Genomic DNA, 19,847 nt, shown 5'->3' with positions numbered 1-19,847 from the left:
TTGTAGTGTACAGATACAATTTTTTTAAGAATGATGCTCAGTTTGACTTTATTGTTTTTTCATGATTAGATCCAGGATATGCATTTTTGTCAGAAATACAACAGAAATGATGTGTAGGCATATGGCCATCCAGTTATCCCATTATTAGTGACGTTAATTTTGGTCACTTGGTTAAAATGGTGTCTATTGGGTTTTCTCCACTATTAAGTTACTACTTTTTCCTTTGTAATTAATCTATAACTTGTAGAAAGATACTTTGAGGTTGTGTAAGTTTCTCATTATTCATCAAACTTTCACCCACTAATTTTACCATCTGTGTATAGTTTTTTGTTTTTTGTTTTTTTTTTTTTGCTTGAAACAGTTATTACTATGGTGGTTGACAATTAGTAATACTTTAATTCCATTATTTCCACTTATTTTATTACATGGCATTTTACTCTAAAGAAAACTGTCCTTCTCTCTCCCCTATTAACTATTAAAATCAGTTTGGTCCTATGGATCCCCATTTTCTTCTAATGGACATAGCACATTACAACCATTATTTATTTTGATGCTTAAAATGACCCAGGTTTGGTCATTGGGAATCCCTTCAGGTTAACTCCTGTGATCCTTCTGACAGAGCCCTATCATTCTTTAAGGAATTGGTTACTTTCTGGCACACCAAGATATTTCAGGTTTATCTTAAATATCCTAGCCCCAGATATGGAATAAATATTTCCCCAAGGAGTTTGGCTTCCTTTTAGCAAATGTTAGTATTTAAAAGCCAAGATTGAGGCTTGAGGTGTCAGCTGAACTTTAAATGATCTTTTACCAATCCTATGTGGGATCATAGGACAGATGATAATTCTGAGTCACTGACCAAGTCTATGCCCACTTACCTATTCTTCCCTATGTGCCTTCCCTAAGGAGTGCATTGTGGTAAAGCCTGAGAGCAGGAAAGGGAATCTGAGAGGGATCAGTCGTGAGGCTTTGTCCTCCTCTGAGGACATAATGTAGAACAAAGACATCCATAAGAGGCACTACAAGCTTCTACCTATAGAAGACAGAGTACACAACTAGAGGGTTGGGAGATATCCACTGGAGGCCATCACGCTCTCACCTACAAATGACTGGTTGAGCAAGAGAACTGGAAAAAACCCTTGTGTGATGCTCCAAATTTTCTAAGGCAGGGGCAGGGCAAGAAATCTATAGGAAATACCACCTACACATTTTGGGTCTTCACAGGGTCTGATACCTGCCACCAAATACAGAGACAGGCCAGCAGAGCAAACTGCAAAGTGGCGGAAAGCCTGGGGCAGGACTGAGGAGCAAAACAAACCTCCACTTACCCAGAAAGCTGGCAATAGGAGTGAAAAACAGAGAGAGAATGGGCAGAAGAAATATTTGAAAAGATAATGGCCAAGAGCTTACTAAACCTAATCAAAACTGCAACTCACAGGGGTGCCTGGGTGGCTCAGTCAGCTGGGTGTCTGACTCTTGGTTTGGTCATGATCTTGAGGTTTCATGGCTTCGAGGCCCACATGGGGCTCTGCACTGACAGCCTGGAGCCTGCTTAGGGTTCTGTCTCCCTCCCCACCCCCGCCCCACTCCCACTCGTTTTCTCTTTCTCATTCTCTCTCTCTCCTCAAAATAAATAAATAAATAAATAAGCTTTTTTAAGTTTATTTAACTAAAAAAAAAAAAAAAAAAGAACTTCAACTCACAAACCCAAGGAGATCAATTGAACTTGAAGGAAAAGTACCAAGAAGCAGTACTGTCTAGAAAACAATGAAATAACTTTTTAAAAGTGCTGATAGAAAATTAAAACCACAATAGCAACAACAAAATGTTAAACTACAAGTCTGTCTTCAGCGAAGATTTCCTTCAAACGTTAAAGCAAAATAAAGCTAATTTCAAGCAGGAAAAAAAGAGATAAATTCTTCCTATTTGGCCTATAGTTTGAAGCATATTAATAGCAACTCTTCAGATGGAAAGGAAGTGTCATTATATTTGAATCTGTAGGCAGGAATGAAGAACAGCTGAAAGAGTGAATATTTGGGCGTATATTAAAGGTACCTCTAGTAGGTCGGTTTTTATACAGTTATATTTGAACATTAATGACCCCCAATTCACCATACTTCCCAATGTGAATGCCCTTATGCTGTCCCTTTTCACACTGATTCTTGGCATGATCATGTGACTTTCTTTGATCAATTAACAAATATGACATTAGGAGAAGTTTGACAGGAGTTGACACACAAGGACTTGTCCTCTTGGAATGTTTCTTAGTGGAGCCCAGCTGCATGTTAGAATAAAGTCTGGTTAGACTACTGAATAAGTCCAGGTTATGTGGAGACCTACCCTGAGGTATGAAATGTCACCTCAGGAACTCCAGCTCCAGCTAAATTGACGGGAATCGCCAGCCATCTGAGTGGCCCAATCCAATATCACGATGAGTGGAGGTATTGCCCAGTTGGGAACTCTCAATTCCTGACCAACAAGATGTGGAGAATCAATGTCATTATTGTATTAAGCTGCTAACTTGTTTTCCGGAAGCAGATATATCTCTATAGAAATGGAAATATATGATAAGATTTTTATCTTACTCATGAAGTCATATATATTATTTTAGGTAGATTGTTCTAACATAAGGATGAACATTTTAATCATAGGTAACTATTAAAACTACAAAGAATTTTAGCCAAAAAAAAAAAAAAATGGAAGAGATAAGATCGAAGGCTAAACCATTCCCAATTAGTTCAAACAAAGGAAGGGAAGGACAATTAATAATAAATGGGACAAGAGGGGGGAAAAACAGCGTGGTAGATTTAAACACAAAATGTCCATTATACCATAAAAATAAAAGAATTGAACACTCGAATCAGAGGTAGAGAATATAAGATCAGACAAAAAGAACCCATTTAGATTCTGTTTATAAGAAATAGTTGCGGATGACAATAAGAAATACATTATTTGAACATGTTGAATAAAGCTAATGCAGTTATTTGTTGGAAATTTATATTCTAAGATGCTTTTAAGAAAAGAAGACAGGCTAAAAATAATGAGCTAAACATCCAGCTTAAGAATTCCAAAAAAGGAAAAAACAAGAAGTCCAGAGAATGTAGAAGGAAGGAAATAATAAAATAGGAAACAAAAATATATCAGAGAGAATCTAGAGTGTGGCTCTTTGAACAACTAAAAAATTTTACAAATCTCTGCCAACACTGAGCAAAGATCAGCAATATTAGGGATAAAAAGGGAACAAGCCCAGAATAAAGGAACACTTTCAAAAAGGGAGAAATATGGTGAATAACTTTTGGCAACTCACTGGACAAGTCAGGTGAGATGAAAATTTTCTAAAACCTTATAAATGACTAAACTCAATCAAGATGGTCCAGAAGACCCTAGTGGACTTGTAACCATTAAATAAATGAAATCATGAATTAAAATCTAACCTCGGGGCGCCTGGGTGGCGCAGTCGGTTAAGCGTCCGACTTCAGCCAGGTCACGATCTCGCGGTCTGTGAGTTCGAGCCCCGCGTCAGGCTCTGGGCTGATGGCTCGGAGCCTGGAGCCTGTTTCCAATTCTGTGTGTCTCCCTCTCTCTCTGCCCCTTCCCCGTTCATGCTCTGTCTCTCTCTGTCCCAAAAATAAATAAAAAACGTTGAAAAAAATTAAAAAAAAAAAAAAAATCTAACCTCAAAAATAAACAAACCAATTGGGCACCTATAAAGCCATAACACCAGTTAAGGCAGTATGATACTGGTACAGGGATAGGGAGGGGAACCTATGAACCAAAACCTATGAACCTCAAACTGACCCCCGAACAGCAATACTGCCAGGGAACTGACTAAATGCCTGAGGTCCAGGCAGCAAGCCGACCACCGTGCACAATGGAAACACCAACATTTTGAATCAGGCAGGATGGCTTGCACTGCTAAGCAACCTTGGGCATGTCCCAGCTCATTTCCTCCAGTTTCCTCAGTTATAAAATGGGATATTAAATTGCATGCCTTGCACATATTGAGTGAAAGGGTTTGAGAAAGAATAAGTACTTAACACATTCTTTAAAAAGTGCTGTTACTGTTCTCCTTCAACTGACATCACTGCACATTAAAACAAGAGGCTGCGTTATAGAAAATGAGGTAGGGAAAAAAGGGACATTCACATCGGTAACTATGTTCTTTCCTTGCCCGTGCATTTTCTCTCTTCCTTTATGTTTTTGAAGTTACACTGGTTTTGAAAAATTAAAGTTGGTGAAGTAAAACCTATATCTGGCCTAGACAAAGAGCTAGTTTTCTCTCCGTGTCCTTTTTCATTCCTCCCTTGCTTCTTTTGCTTTTTCTTTCGAAAAGAGTGATTGCTACAATATTCATTAAAACCATGCAGCAAAGTGATGGTATGAAAGTATGCCTTAGGCAAGGGACAGAGGGACTCCGAGAAGTCTCACAGGGCATAGTACAATCCAGGAAGCTGTTTTAATGCCAACTTCTTTGCGTGTTCAAATATTCCCAGTTGATAGTTGAGATAATGACTTGCAATGACTCTTTTAATTAATTAATTTTTGTTTGGAGTTTCAAAAATTATATCTTTTGTTTTGAAAAGCCCCAGGGCATGAGTGGATTTTTCAAAAATCATTAATTACATATTCTAAACAACTAACAGTCACATTAGTAAAAGGAAGAGGAAAAAGTAAGTTCTCAGGAAAACACTCAGTAGACAAACTATCTTGTGCATCAGGATCAGAAATTGTCAGCTTGCTTAATATTCAATACCGGACACCTATTACTGTGGCAGGGAAGTCTATGCAATAATGATAGAATTCTGAGCTATTCAGCAATTCTTGAGGTCCTAAGAATGCCAAATGTTCATGTGCCACTCTTTTGATAGAGTTATAGAGACCTGGAATTAACCTTACAAAGACATTCCTGTTTCTTCATGACAAGGATAGAGTTGACATCTTGTGACTTACCATTATCTGCTTTGTGAGTGTTAGCTTTTTCTAACAAGCTGAAGCGGGGAATTTTCCAAGTACATCCAAATTATATTCAGTCATATTTGCTTTTGTGAATAGTAGCTATGACATTTCTACCAGGCAGTTTAATATGCCACAGTAAGATTAATGAGCAAACATCTAATAAGTTTATTATTATTATTATTATTATTTATCATGTTCCTCTTTTGGTTAACAAAATGGAATGATGTAGAGCTACAATTTTTTCCCCACATTAATTCACCTTCTCATTTTCTTCCTACTAATTTTCTCTTGCCCTGCAACTCCCACCCAATACATAGAGAATAAAGAGAGAGAGAGAGAGAGAGAGAGAGAGAGAGAAAAGGAAACTAGCACATATTCTGTACTTACTATATACAAGGAACTATGGTCCTTTCGTTTTGGTTATCTTTTAATCTTTGAAACAACTCTATCAGATAGTTGATCCATTCCTCTTGCCAATGAAACAAATAAGACTCAGAGAGGTTATAGCACTCTCCAGTGCCACAGAGCTAATAATCAGTACAAGAGAATTAGAGTCTCAAATTATGAGATGGCAAAGCCCAATCTTTGTTATACAGTCGCTCATTTCACATCACCTATTTATTGTGAGATATCATATAACGTCTCAAACGTTAACATCCTATGGATCCTACTTTCTGACTTTGAACATCAAGAAACTTTAAGCAAAGAGCAATCACTCGCACTTCCTGTATGCCAGATGAGGTTTACTCTCTAAGGGTAGGCCTTTGAAATTGGTAGTTTGAGTATCCTCTTTGTTTTAAAGATGAGGATAAAGAGCTACAAAATAAGTAAGAAACTTATCCAAGGTTACATGGGTAGTAATATATTGAAGCCAGACTTGATCTCTTAACTATTGTGTGATATACTGCCTCTACTGTATAATACAGCAGAAAGATAGTTTTAAAAGTGGACGAGAATTTTAATTTTCATTTCCCTGCATATTATCTTAATTATCATCTTTCTGATAAGATATATAATATCTTAGCATCTAGGTGGGGTGGCTCAGAGTTGCCGCAGGCTTATCCTCATTTGGAGCATTGGAACCACGCTGGTTCCTTCGATAATTACGCTCACAGTTGAAGCTAGAAGAATATTCGAAACTCAGATAGACTTAGATAAAGGCACAAGGGTACATGAAAAATAACTCTATAAACTGACCTGATGCCAGAAGCAGAATTTCATATTTTAGATTTTTAAGCTGTTACCAGTATTCCCACACATATTATTGAGAAAATAAAAATGGGTTCTATCTTTCCAACAATGAAATAAATATTTTAAAAATATTTTTAAAGGTATTTTTAACAAAGTGTATACTTCACGCATTTTGAATGTAAAAAGGATTCTGAGTTATCCAATAGTTGATGGTAAATATAATTATTTCGGTGATTTTTTTCCTCTTTCTTTCTATATGCAATTTATAGTGATAGAATGATACCGAATGTGTTGTTCTGTTTCGCGCTTTGTTTTTTCAATTACTGTTCTAACATATGGATATTCTTCTGTGTTTAGTTATCTATTGCTACATAACAAATTACTTCAAAACCTAGTAGCTTGTTTTTTAAGCAAAATCTCTGGGTATCGGGAATCCTTAGTTTTGCCTGGTGGTTCTGGTTCAGGGTCTCTCACGAGGTTGCAATCAAGATGTCAGCCAGGGTGGCCGCTATTTGACTTCACGGAGACTACAGGATCTGCTTCAAAGATGGCCCTCTAGCAAGAGCTGTTGGCAGGAAGCCTCAGTTCCTCACTGGCTGCTGGCTGGAGGCCGCCGTTCTTCCCTAGGGGGGCTTTCCTGCAGGGCCACTCAAGTGTCCTCACCACATGTCAGCTGGATTTCCCCAGACTAATCAAAGAGTACAGAGATGGAAGCTGCCATGTCTTTTATGGTCTAGCCTCAGAAGTCCCCCTCCATCATCTCCGCACTCTGCTTTTGGTTACAGAAGTCAGCTCTGTTTAACAGGGACGGGGCCTACGCAAGAGTTTGGATACCAGGTGCCAGGATACAGAGTTCACTGTGGCCCAACTCGGAGGCTAGCTATGATGCTATTATTAATGATTAAAAAAAAAACGCAAAACAAAACACTTCAATATGATGGTGTAAAGAAGCATCTTGTTTTCCTGGAAATGTCTTCTCAAACCTACAGCTGAAGACAAAGGCCCATAAACACATACCATTTTGGATTCGAGGAACATCCAGATCTTGACAAGAGACTTCCTGCCTTCCATAAGTCCTTTGAGAACTGTTGTTTCTCACAACTGCTACCGATGTCTACCATACCCTTCCCCCATTATTTCTCAGTACCACTGCATTATCCCCCAGAGGACTGACCCAAGGGAGCACCACATTAAAGATGGGGTGGGACCCTTGTACCCAAGGCTGTTGGGTCTTCACCTACCCCTAGCGAGTGCTTAGGGAACAGCAAACAGAAAAGGAAGACTTCACTTCATGTCTTCCTCTTCTCCCCATCCTAACCCTCCCCAAACAAGAAATAAATTCAAGAGGAGGAAAGGTGTGTGTGTGAAAGCAAACCAACATCTGTGTGGGGGTGTCCTTTGGAAGTGTTCAGTGAAATTACAAATGATATCCATGTATTTTGTATCAACATGCATTTATTCTGGGAAAGAGGCACACATCCATCATTCTGTTGTTTTAAAGTCTCAATTAGAACAACTCAGACTGTGACGATATAGAACAAGAAACAGAAAGAATTTATAAATGTGGTAGTAAGAAAATATTTTCCCCTTAAATCCACTCCCCAATGCATCCTCTACAGGAAATCACTTGGCAACTCTTCTGAACGTCAAGCAAGAAACAGACATCATATTATCTGTTGCAGATATATTAGCTTTAATCTGTTTCATAATCTTGCATTGATCAAAAAACTACAGAAATTTAGATTTACTTTTGAAGAGAGAGCTAAAGGGACATTGGGATTGAGGTCACCGAGGAAGTAGCATGTATGGCTGATTTTTAACTACTTCCAGTCAAAACTGTGGACTTATTAAAGGTATCTTGTTGGAGGCAAGGTTCTAGTAAGGGATAGTATAGGGATACTGTCCTGAATCTCTGGGTCAGGGCCTTGGTAGTTAAACTTTTGAGGTCCTGAAACACAATGTCCAATAATTTGGTTATTTCACATTTCAAAACTGAACTCTTCTCAACTATCAGAATGTTAATTACATGTATACTGACAGACACAAGAGGGCTCCAGAAATGGCTTTTACTCCAAAAAGCCAACAGAGGTCAATGGACAAGTGGACACAAGGCAATTGGGAATCTAAAGGCAAATCATGAAATACTGAGATAAGGTTTTCTTTATTTTATTAAATTTGTCTACCTCTGGTTTCAATTTTTGCATTTTTAGCGTATTAAATACGTAAAAAGGTATTTTCCTGAGACAGAAAAAGCAACGATAATAATTGCAATCACTAATACAATGCCAACTACATGCAAGGCACTGTTCTAATTGCGTTACGTATATTATCTCATTTAAGCCTGCCAAAGCCCCATGATGTTTAACCCTAATTTATAGATGAATAAAGTCATGGAGGAGGCATGGAGTGATTAAATGAGTTGCCCAAGACTGCACAGCTGCTAAGGAATGGAACTGGGTTTCAAAAGATGGGTGAGTAAGGGTCCAGAATCCAGGTTCTGAAGCACCCCTTTATGCTATCTCTTCATTACTGAAAAAGTGAGACATATCAAATGTGTAACCCTCTTGTAACCCAGTTCATGTGATGATGAGCAAAATGTTCACAGCGGCCAAATATTCAATGTCTTATTTTGCCATATTTAGAACATTTAAAAACACTTTGGACAAAAATGATGTATTTTGATGTACGCATCTATGACTGATGCATAGGTGTATAATGTCTTTCTTTTAGGGACCAACACCTGTAAGGGAGATGCTCCGCTTTCCTCCCAACTACCCCTCCCGCCTATGTACAGAACAGCAGCAGAGGATTTGCTCCAGAGGGAATGAATTCTTGAGCCAAAAATAGTTCATTTTTTTTCTGTTGTACCCTTTTGCATGAAGTCACTAATTTGAGGATGAATGCCTTTTTGTTTTCGTCAGAGCAGCCTAAGGAAATTTCGGTACTAGACAGTACTTGGATTTGTCTTCCCTCAGACTCTGAACTTGCAAATGAGGGCAAATATACAAATCATTACATTTAAGAGAAGACAGATCTCTTATCAGTGTCAAAAAAAAATGGAAACTAAAAGCTCATAAAAATGCTAATGATCATATCTTTCCCACATGCTCTGGTTCAGTACAAAGTTTCTTTTTGATAACACCATAGAATGCTCTCCTTCCTCTTGCCTGTTAACCTCCATCTCTCAGTGTGAATTTAGAGCAAATAACATAAATCTATAAAAAGATACTCTGCATTCTCTTCCAAATATAATACTTGGATAATAATGCAATTGTTGGGCAAAGTAGCATGCTTTGCTCATTAGCAATGAACGCAGATGTGAAGGCTTCTCTGTCCCAGCCTTCTCCTCCTTCTCATTACTGTCCTCCTGCGTCAGTGCCTGTAAGCCTGCTGAGCATGTGTGGCAGAGTGGAGGCCAGCTCTGTGCACCTGCAACCCGTCTCTGTCCTTTGCTTATGCTAGAGTTTCTTGCAGTCTTTCCGTAAGCACCAGTCAAGGAGAATTGGTTTTTCCAATTGTACAGCTGTTGTCAACCCCACAGCTATAAGCCTGAGTTTGCTTAAGTGAATAAATACAGCCTTGTGCACTGAGGCTACCAGATCCACTGAGAAGAAATCTATGGCCTTGTCATTTACATACAGACTAGTTCTACCTGTTTGAGTAATACCCATTGACCAAAGTCGAAAAACATAACGCAAAGTAATCAAAGGCACGGAATTAACTACGAAGCATGGGAAAGCCACAGGATAATTTTTATTGATTCCTAGCAATAAGTCTTTTCCCTAGACAATGGGTATTGTCTTGTTCCATGAGAGAGAGAAACTTACTAATTTACAGTTAACCTATTTTTCAGCATAACCTCCTATAAGTGACATCAAAAAACCAGAATGACTATTTACGTCTACGTCAGATGATAAAAAAAGTATCTGCTTACAGAAAAATGAAAAATGTTTGAGGATGTTTGACCTGCTTTTATCCAGGAATTAAATCCATCAACTACACTTTAAAAAGCTATAAAAATGTAATGACAGAACAATAATTATGCTGCAGCTAACGCAATATGTCACTACAAAATTGAGTACAGAGAGTTATTCGAACTTAATATTTTTGCTTTTGTTACATTTTTTATTAAAAAAAGACTTACTGCAAAACAATACAGCAATTTAAAAATACTATATATGGTTTTGTTATGGCTCCAAAAGATCATTTACAACCTTAATCAAAAAGCATTTTTACATAAATATATGATTCTAATTTTGTGGAATCTTTTTTTTTCTTTGTCCCATTTCTAATATCAGAAAAACTGTATGGGTCAGAGAAGAGCTACTGACTTATTCTAGCTAATGCTGCCCTAGGTGAAACGTAGTTGGAGATTTAAATTTCCAAGTAATAAGAAAATACAAGTTCCTAAAATGAAACCTACTAGAAACATGGCTTCTATAACTAGAAGTTGTTAGTTGGAATATTAAATATGCTTTCTATAGTCAACACTTGGCAATCTTGATGCCGTCAGATCCCTTCTGTCCTTTGACAGGCTCTGTGGCTTTCTTGTTCCGTTTGTGCTGCCGGGTCATATTTTCCCCATTTCTCTGTTGTTCCCTAATTTCCTAAAGATTTATTTAATTCCTTCCCTAGGAACACAAAGCAGAGCTTGTCTGCATGCTTGGCAACTGACCCAATCTTATATATTGGGTGGGCATCTGTTGGCATCAAAAATAGAACTCGTGAAGGCTTTTTTAATCTGAACACTAGTATTGTGATCTATGGATGGTTCTGTAATGAACTCAGGTGTTATCAGTTGAGAAACTTCCCTGGATGCGGGAATGACCAATAGAACAAAACAAAATAACAAGCTATAGCTTGCTTTTAGCAGGTATGGTATGTTTTTGAAGCCAGAGGATTCTCAGCAATAAATACCATACAGAGTCTCGAACTTGCAGTCAGGCATAAGGTTGCATCCGCTGGCTGACGTTCAGTCCGTTCAGTGGAAGACCAGCTTCAAATAGCTCCAGTGATCTCTGACCCTTGGTATTTGGACGTGTGGAGTTCCCTCCCACACTGGCCCAGAGGTGATCTGTGTGCCCAACACGATATGGCAGAAGTGATAGCGTGTCACATCTGAGATTAAGTTGTGAAAAACAGTGTCTGGATCTCAGATCACTCCCTTTGGGAAAATCAAGCTGCCATGTGATGAGCAAGCAGCCTTAGTGTAAGGCCCACATGGTGAGAAACTGAGTGAGGCCACTGGCCAATAGCGACATGAGAGCATTTGGAGGCAGATCTTCCAGAACAATCAAACTTTTGATGACTCCATTTCCAGCTGGCATCTTGACTGCAACTTTATGAAAGACCCAGAGTCAGATACCTACTGTTTGTACATTCCCAGACTCCTGACCCAAAGAAACTGTGTGACATAGTAAATGTTTGTTATTTTAAATTGCTGGAATTTGGGATAATTTGTTACACAGCGACAGGTAGCCAATAGACTGTCTACTGCTAGGTAGATGGGACAAGGTTCACTTTCTTGGCTATAGGAGTTAGCAATTCAGTGTTATATGCCACCAAGTGAGCTGGGCCCAGGCCAATACTTCGTGCAGAAGAAAAACAGAGCTGCAGGTCTAGCTGTGTTTCCCAGGGTGGAACCAACATGCACCAGTTGCTGAATTAGTCTCTGTAAACATATTAACTCATGCGGGTTCACTCAAAGCAGTTTAATGAAGGAGGTTTATTTTCTCATTTTTGCACATGAAAAAAGCAAGTCACAGTTTGTCACTAAGTCTGAGAACACAAAGAAAGTGACAGAGCCATTAATTCAATCTTACTTCCCTGTAACCTTAAAGAGCAGACCCTTCAACTGGCATAGTTTGTAGCCACTGATAATTGCTAACGTTTACGGAGCTCAGTATGTGCCTACTACCACACCACCTCTCTCTCTAGCAACAAAAGAATCTCCTCGAATCCTAAAATCCCCTGCAAGGTAGGTATTACTTCTGTAAATAAATGAATAAACAAACAAACAAACAAACAAACAAATAAATGGAAAGGGCCTTTCTAGAGTGTACATATTAACATGGGAAAAGGAATGATTTTAAGAATTCATCTCATTTGTCAGGCCCTCCCCTAAGAATACCTCTCAGCTACTTGCTTATTTTGTTATTTCTCCAAATTAAAGACTCTTACGCTGCTGTTCACAGGTTTATCAGAAGGATTACTTCCTTTTCTGAACCATTCACTCTTTTCCTTTTCATTAGCTTGGATAATGAAACATTACCTGTGTTCCCTCTTTGTAAACATACCTTGGAGGAAAGAAAAGACCAAAACTTTTAGACGTGTCTGTGAACATTTAGACTGGAAACTCTAATGTTTTAGCATGTTTTAGCATCAGAGTATCAGGAAGATGTTTTTAGAACCAGAAAACTCATTAGCAGCACTGGAACAGACAATGAAAATAAAAGAAAGGAGCATGGATTCAACTGATGACTGACACTTGATTTTATAATGTCCCTGCTATTCAGGTGTTCTTGTTTAGTGCTGGAACTTAGGGAAGACACAGGCCATGGTATGAGGAAGGTCATCCTAGGGGACAGAGATTAAGCATGTCTTTTACCCCATCAAATTTTTTTTTCCCTGAAAACTTCACCTCTATTGAAAACAGATATTTGGCAGGGACCTAAATGTTTAAGTTAAAAGAGATGCACGGTGAAAAAGATCACCCGGTATTAACTTTACAAGGGGCTGCTTCACATTCCTCTCGGTGTGGAGACATCACTTAGCGAGACTACAGACACACATACACATGTGCACACAAACACATTTCTTATTTCTCTTCCTTTTTTCCTCTCTTAGCTTTAGAAGTAGTTGGCTTTATTCCCCCAAAGTACACAATGAAGAGACTCTCACAAATTGTCAACACCTGGAACACATTTTCTCTTGGCAATGGGCAAATAAGTATCTTTATTCCGAATGGGGAAAGAGATCATACCTCTGTCATGCCTGACTTGAACATTTACTTGGTACCTAGTTTCCTTAATTTCAGTGTCTAAGGATTAGACACTTTGAATATCAACATTGTTTCCCCTTCTAAAGTAAAAGTGACCTTCTGCTTTCAAAATTTTCTCCTTGCTGCAGTAGATAATGGATCCATGTAAACCTAAACTTTGATAACTTCAGAAGCACATGGGATAGAAGCAAAAGTAAATGGTTTGAGGAAGCACGACAGTAATATTCCCAACATCCGGGCTTTGATATGATGTTAACTCCAATTTATGTTTTGACTTAATTTCCCAAGTGTCAAAACACTCTTGGTTGCTGTCAAATGAGTCTAACCACCTTACTCTTAATTCTTGTCCCAGACTCATCCAAAGAATGTTTTTGATGAGTGAATACTTATTTATAGTTTGCTACACCATTGGAACCAGTAAAGTTATCAAAATGTAAAGTGGGTTGAGAACTTAATAAACATTCTGGATATCTCAGGGTAACATGCTTTGGGCCATTTTAGGAAAATAAAACTTGCCCCACTTGAGGAAATGGGAAATTAGCCCAAGAAGTGATAGGACTGCAAAGGAACATATCAAATGTAACTTCTTCTAATGACGCTTTATGAGACACACAGAATTTATGTTTACCATGGCCATGGATGTTGACGGTAATGGTGTCACAAAGTTCTTATCAATGACTCAGGTAAAAGCTGATTTCAAAGCTGTCTTGCCAAATTTTCCTAACGCTGTATACTCTCCTACATGCCTGAAATGAGCATCACTCACATTCCAAAGTAGCCCTGCCAAAATGCTGCGATAAAACTCAAGAACCCAGAAGTGTTAATCCGACAACTTTCAAAACTTTTCAGCAGTCTTCTATCTGGCCTGCTCTCCTATCGTACGCACTGGATAAACACTCTCAAATTAACCAAACTGCTCCGATAGCATTTAAAATTAGCATTATCTATTTTGAAACGGAACACCATTTTGAAATCTACAATTTATCTACTTCTGTCTTCCGTTGACACTTCTTCACACTCGTCTACCTCTTGTTCATGTCATAATATTATTTCCGTGCATGTCTGAATCAACCCCAATAGATTATAAGCTCCTCTGTATGTTAGTCATCTTTCTATCCTCCATTGTAACCAAATAGAGCGTTTTATGCTGAAAATATGATGGAATCCTAAACATGATAGCAGATGTAGTCAGCTTTATAATTGTAAAGCAGGACTCGTAATTCTATTTGTACTGCAGCCATGTAAACATCACATGCTTTCCATCAAAATAGAAAGCTAAAATAAAAAAAAAAAAAACATCTAGAAGTCCCACAGTTTTTTTTTTTTTACAAACTCAACACGTTGCAGCCAGATCTCTGCCATTTTAGTTACGTTAAGCGTATTATTTATAAATGATGCTGAAGATAGATAGATGATAGATAGATAGATAGATAGATAGACAAGGTACTTATATAGTACTTACTATATGCCAAGTACTGCTGTAAATGTTTTCCAAATATTAAGTCTCATGGCATCTCTATGAGGAAGGTATTATGATTATATCCATTTAATAAATGAACACATGGGTGCACAGAGAAGTTAAGTAACTTGCCAAGGTCACACAGGTAACAAATGGAGAACGCTGGATTTGATCCCACAAAATCTGACTCCAGAGTTCTCTGTAATAACACAGAATTAAGGAAATCTTAGATATAGTATATATACTATACCGATTGAAAATAAAATAGGGTATATTGATATCATCTTTCCTGCTCACCGGCTTCTTGGTTGTTATGTATCAGGTGGTCATTATTTCTCATCTGCATGAAAAAAGTTTATAAGGCAGAATGGAGATGGAATAAGAGAAATATCACTTGCCATTGAGTTTTTTTCTTCTACGTAAACATAAATACAAACACCTAAGATTTCCTTAAATCTTAGGAAGGAAGATTCCAAAGAACAGTTCTTGACTTGAGTTGAGGCCGGGGACATTTGGAAAAATCATCTCTTTTATCCACAAGACAGACTAAAAGGTTTCACTTCTCTGTGCAAATTTATTTTTATCTACAATCATTTCTCAACATGGACTTTACATCACTGTTGACTCTTTTAACATTAAAATCTAGTGTCTGAAATACACAGATAAGGTAAGCAGCATCCTTTTACCGAATGGATCCTGAGCAGAGTGAATGTCCAGTTGGGTGAGCCAACACTTCCCTAGGTTTCTGCATTTCTTCCTGTGAAAAATGGAGACTATTAACAAGCAAATCTTCAGATATTTAACTAGGTCTGATCAAGACTAACTCTGGGTAGATACAAAGAATCTGGCTGTGGATTCGTGCTAAACAGATTCGATTGATTGTACTTTTGGTTCCTCGTTGTTTGGAAGGTGAACAAAAGTTAATTAAGCATTTAGACCTATTTGCTTGGCTATAAGTGTGTTTATTATGCTCCAGCTGGATAGCACATTGTTTAGCGAGTACTTTCTTTGCATCCCTAAATCAATTCGTCTGCTAGACAAAACCCAATGATTTACCTGCTGTCGTTAATGCACTGAGAGGTCACATAAGCATTGCGTGAAGTATGCTTCCAGAGAAAGCTGATCCTTTCTGCAGGATGTCATATTAGGAGAGGAGCTTGTAAGAGCATACCTCTATTTCATACAGCATCTGGCATTCACCCCAAGTGGCCACAGGACGCCATCCTTACGGGAAGGATGCTGTTGTATTAGCAAGTGATTTATGAACTCCATCTAGGATTTAGACAGGAAATATATTCTGATATAGACAGGAAAAACAAAGGCAATCTTTTAAAATTGACTTTAAAACAATCAAATCAGATCAAAATCCACAATTTAGACTCACCACTTTAAAAATAAAATTAACAACTTCTTATTCACCCGTTCAACACTGTTTCAGGCACTGGGAATAGGATGATGAACCATAGTCAATTAAACACAAATTCTGACCTCAAAATGTTTTATTTAAAAAAAATTTACATGTATTTATTCTGAGAGAGAGCAAGCATGTGCAAGTGGGGAGGGGCAGAGAGAGAGAATCCCAAGCAGGCTCCACAGCACTGTCAGCCTGTGAGCTCATGACCTCAGCCAAAATCAAGGGGCAAAAGCTCAACCAACTGAACCACCCAGGCGTCCCTGGCCTCAAAATATTTTAAAATGAACCCAGGTCTCAGACTATAAGAGTATCTAATTTTTGTCTTCTATTTTTCTAAATATTTAATATTTGAAATGTATTTTCATAATGCAGCTATTGTACAAACATTGTGTTGAGTCTGCTATATGCATTATTTTATTGTTACACATGACGATTTGTTACGTCATCTTAATTTTACAGATGAAAGAAGTGGTGCTCAGTAAAATTAAGGAAATTTTCTATAAAATCTATAAAAAAACTTTCTATAAAATCCATCTGCCATGGACCTTGAATGCCATGTTTATTTTCATTACATTTACACATGGCAATTATATTTATGCCTAGATGTTCCTTTGTATAGAGGCCAAAGTAAAACTCATTTACTTTGGTGGTAGTTTATCAGAAGTGTTTTCCTAAATAAACTTTCTTCTCAACACTGCCAATCAAGTACGCCTTAAAAACGTACACTAGGATTTCTAGGGGTTTTTTTTGGCACCCCAAATCTGACTATCACATGTCATTTTCATAGGGAGACTTCCATTCTTATGTAAAAGCCCAAAGCACTAGAGAATAGCTTCTGGGTTATAGTGAATAGGACTTTTATTCATCCTTATGTTGGTATTTAGAAGACAGGGCTTGTACCCTCCCCCCACCTTTTTTTAATATTGTAAATTTAAATTGCACCATTTCCTGTCACAAGGAAGAGAACTGAATTGATTCCCTTGAATTTAGCCCATATTTTTAGGTTTTCCTGGCCCATGGTTTAGTCTAATAAGGCAGAAATTAACTTTGAGATCAATCTCCTTTCTAAGGTCTAAAAAGATAGTCATCAAATTCTATTGATTTCTTTTCTCTCATATCATTCTTCCAAAGTTGTATTTTCAATAAAACTTCTTTTGGATTCACAAAGGTGCCAGAATTCTCTTTCTTTTCTATTAGGCCTTATTTTTCCCCAAATGATGTTCAGGAGAATGATAATAATAATGGCCTCAGAGTCTGAGGACTTGCCAACATTTTTTAGGAGGAATGTGATAGTCTAGGCCTACAATCATTTCCACATGTCCTAGCTCTTAAACTGAAGGGAATAAGCGCCAATCCCAGTTGCCTTATCTTAATATTCAGTGAGCCCTGGAGGTTGCAGACAAATTTGCTTTCGATGCAGGCACTATCATACATCACAGCAATTTCTCAGCTCCTTCATCACATTCGCTCAGAATTGTACTCCGATAGCCAGAACAGCTGTTTTATGCTATATACTGAGCTGACTCAAAGAAAGATCTGTCTTTGACATTAAGGCAATCAAAGCCCAATTTGGAGTTTCTTAGGCCTTCAGTTTAGTGGGAGATAAAATTTTAGCTGCTATGACCATATTATTAATTCTTACAAAGTTTCATTTGCATGATTCTGTTCTAATCTTTAGGGGCATAAAATGATCAATGGTATCTGTTTACTTAATCTACAGCTGCACCCCCATTTACCCCCTTGGCCTAGCTTCTACAATAATAGCATTTTTGTTTACTTTGCACATTCTGACAGCAGAGAATATAGTCATCATTCAACTTTGCCTTTTGAGGATGCACGTAGCAAAGAGTAAACAACATTGAATAAAATGACATCCTTTACAAGGCAAATTTAGTACAGCGCATAATAAATTTTGCCGAGGTCACATTTTGCACACCTATTAATAATAAGAAGGTTTGTGACTCTAACTGAGCACTCATAAACTTAGTCTTTCATCTCCGCTCTTAAAAAATCTCAGTGTGTCAAAGTTGGCAAACTCTAGCTTTGCCAAAATGCACCATCTTCTATGCTTTTGCTGTTCCCTTTCATGGTGATGCTACATGCACTGCCAGAGCCTAATGCATTGCAAAATGCTCGTCTTTCTATGCATAAGGCTATAAAAAGGAATTTACCTTGCAGAATATGTCATAAACTCATTTGGTAGTTTATATTAGATTTAAATGCGTACCTTTCCATAATTATTAGAACCTAAGATGCACAATCCCTACTTCACCATATGGAACAAATCTATGCCTTTAATGTTGTAGACTTGATCAAGGTGGTATTGCTTGAAAGAAATACCCTTGAAAGCTGTTCTTAAGAAAATTAACATCACTGAAGACAAAGCAAATATTTCAAATTCATTTCAACCTGAGCTGCATGTTTTTCTGGCTCAAAGAAAAAAAAAAAGAAAAGAAAAGAAAAAAAAAAGAAACCAATTTGTCCTAAATGGAGATATACCTAAGGTATGGTTGTCTGCCTTGGGGAGAAGAGGAAGCCTAACTGGATTCTGGGCAGTGAGTATGATTTGGGGTTTTCTAAGGAGGAATGGTGGCCTTGTTGCCATTATGGCTCACTACTCCCGAATATCTACTTATTCCAGTCATCTGCCCTGGGTGAAGTTTCTTTGAAGAGCTCTTGATGTGAAAAGATAGAAGTGATGGCATTATCTATATTTTGAAAGCTCTATGTGGCAGCAACAAACAAATTAAAGATAGTGAGAGGCAGAAAGATCACTTAGGAGGTCTAGGATTGCCAGGATTAGAAGTGTGGCAATGACAGTGGAATGGAGGGGTGTGGAGGTGTGATGACAAGTAGGATCTGTATATACTGGGAAAGCAGACAAGCATAAAAATCTAAGCAAAGGGATGTATATTTGCCAATCTCCAAGGAGCTTCCATAGAATACAGTTATATGGTGTTAGCTCTGGTCTAGCCTTATGACTTGAAATTTCAGGAACTTCACATTACCAAGTTCACAAGACCACTGCATTAATATGGGGGGATTATTTAATAATTTCCCTTGGGAATTCTATCACAGGAAGCAGATTGCTCAATCACAATGATCTGCTCATTTTCTTCAAGGGGCTCTTCTGGTGAAATACAAAGATAAGCCATATTAAGAGTCCCCCCCCCCCCCCCCGCTTCCTTCCTTCCTTCCTTCCTTCCTTCCTTCCTTCCTTCCTTCCTTCCTTCCTTTCCTCTCTCTTTCCTTATCTCTCTCTCTCATTTTCTCCCCTATGGAGAAATAATCATTATTGGAATTGGACTGGAAATCTATTTCCCCAAGAAATTTCTCTCAGTAGCCAATCAAACCAAATAGCAATCAAATATTACCTCATAAATATAGATCAAAAAGAGAGAACTATAGCAATGGAATACTTACTGACATCAGCCATTAAATTGATTAATATGTTATTCTCACAGTAAAATAATATTACCAAAGGAACTAAATTACTAAATACCTTTTGGGCATCCCTGAGAAGACACTGCCAATATTTGTCTTGGTGATTCTTTTTCTTCTAGGTTTCATTGGATACCATTCAAATGGCACAAAAATGATGGGAGTTTACTAGTAAGTCTTCCAGATGTGGGAGTTGTTCTGTTTCTTTAAGATAACTGTGCCTATCTCTGATTTGATCCAACATGTGTCTCAGAAGCCAGTCTTAGCCAATTTTTAAGTCCTTGAGGAGAGCCTCTCTGGAATACTCATGTGCATGGTTCAAAGGACAGGTGACTATTAGTAAAGAAACAGTAGGATTTAATGTTGACTTGGGAGTTCCTATCCTG

At 37.9% G+C, this 19,847-nt stretch overlaps 1 long non-coding RNA gene across 1 annotated transcript in view; it reads left to right on the top strand.

Annotated features, from left to right (window-relative positions):
* The first annotated feature begins 3,436 nt into the window (after window positions 1–3,436).
* LOC131504489 (uncharacterized) overlaps window positions 3,437–19,847 on the top strand; it is a 73,575-nt gene continuing 57,164 nt past the window's right edge. The window contains exon 1 of the long non-coding RNA XR_009258019.1: window positions 3,437–3,483. This is a non-coding gene — a long non-coding RNA (uncharacterized LOC131504489). The remainder of the gene's footprint in view (window positions 3,484–19,847) is intronic.

The sequence above is a fragment of the Neofelis nebulosa genome, chromosome 2 (assembly GCF_028018385.1).
Source record: "Neofelis nebulosa isolate mNeoNeb1 chromosome 2, mNeoNeb1.pri, whole genome shotgun sequence".
In the NCBI taxonomy this organism is placed as follows: Eukaryota; Metazoa; Chordata; class Mammalia; order Carnivora; family Felidae; genus Neofelis; species Neofelis nebulosa.
This window is presented reverse-complemented; position numbering and strand designations above follow the sequence as displayed.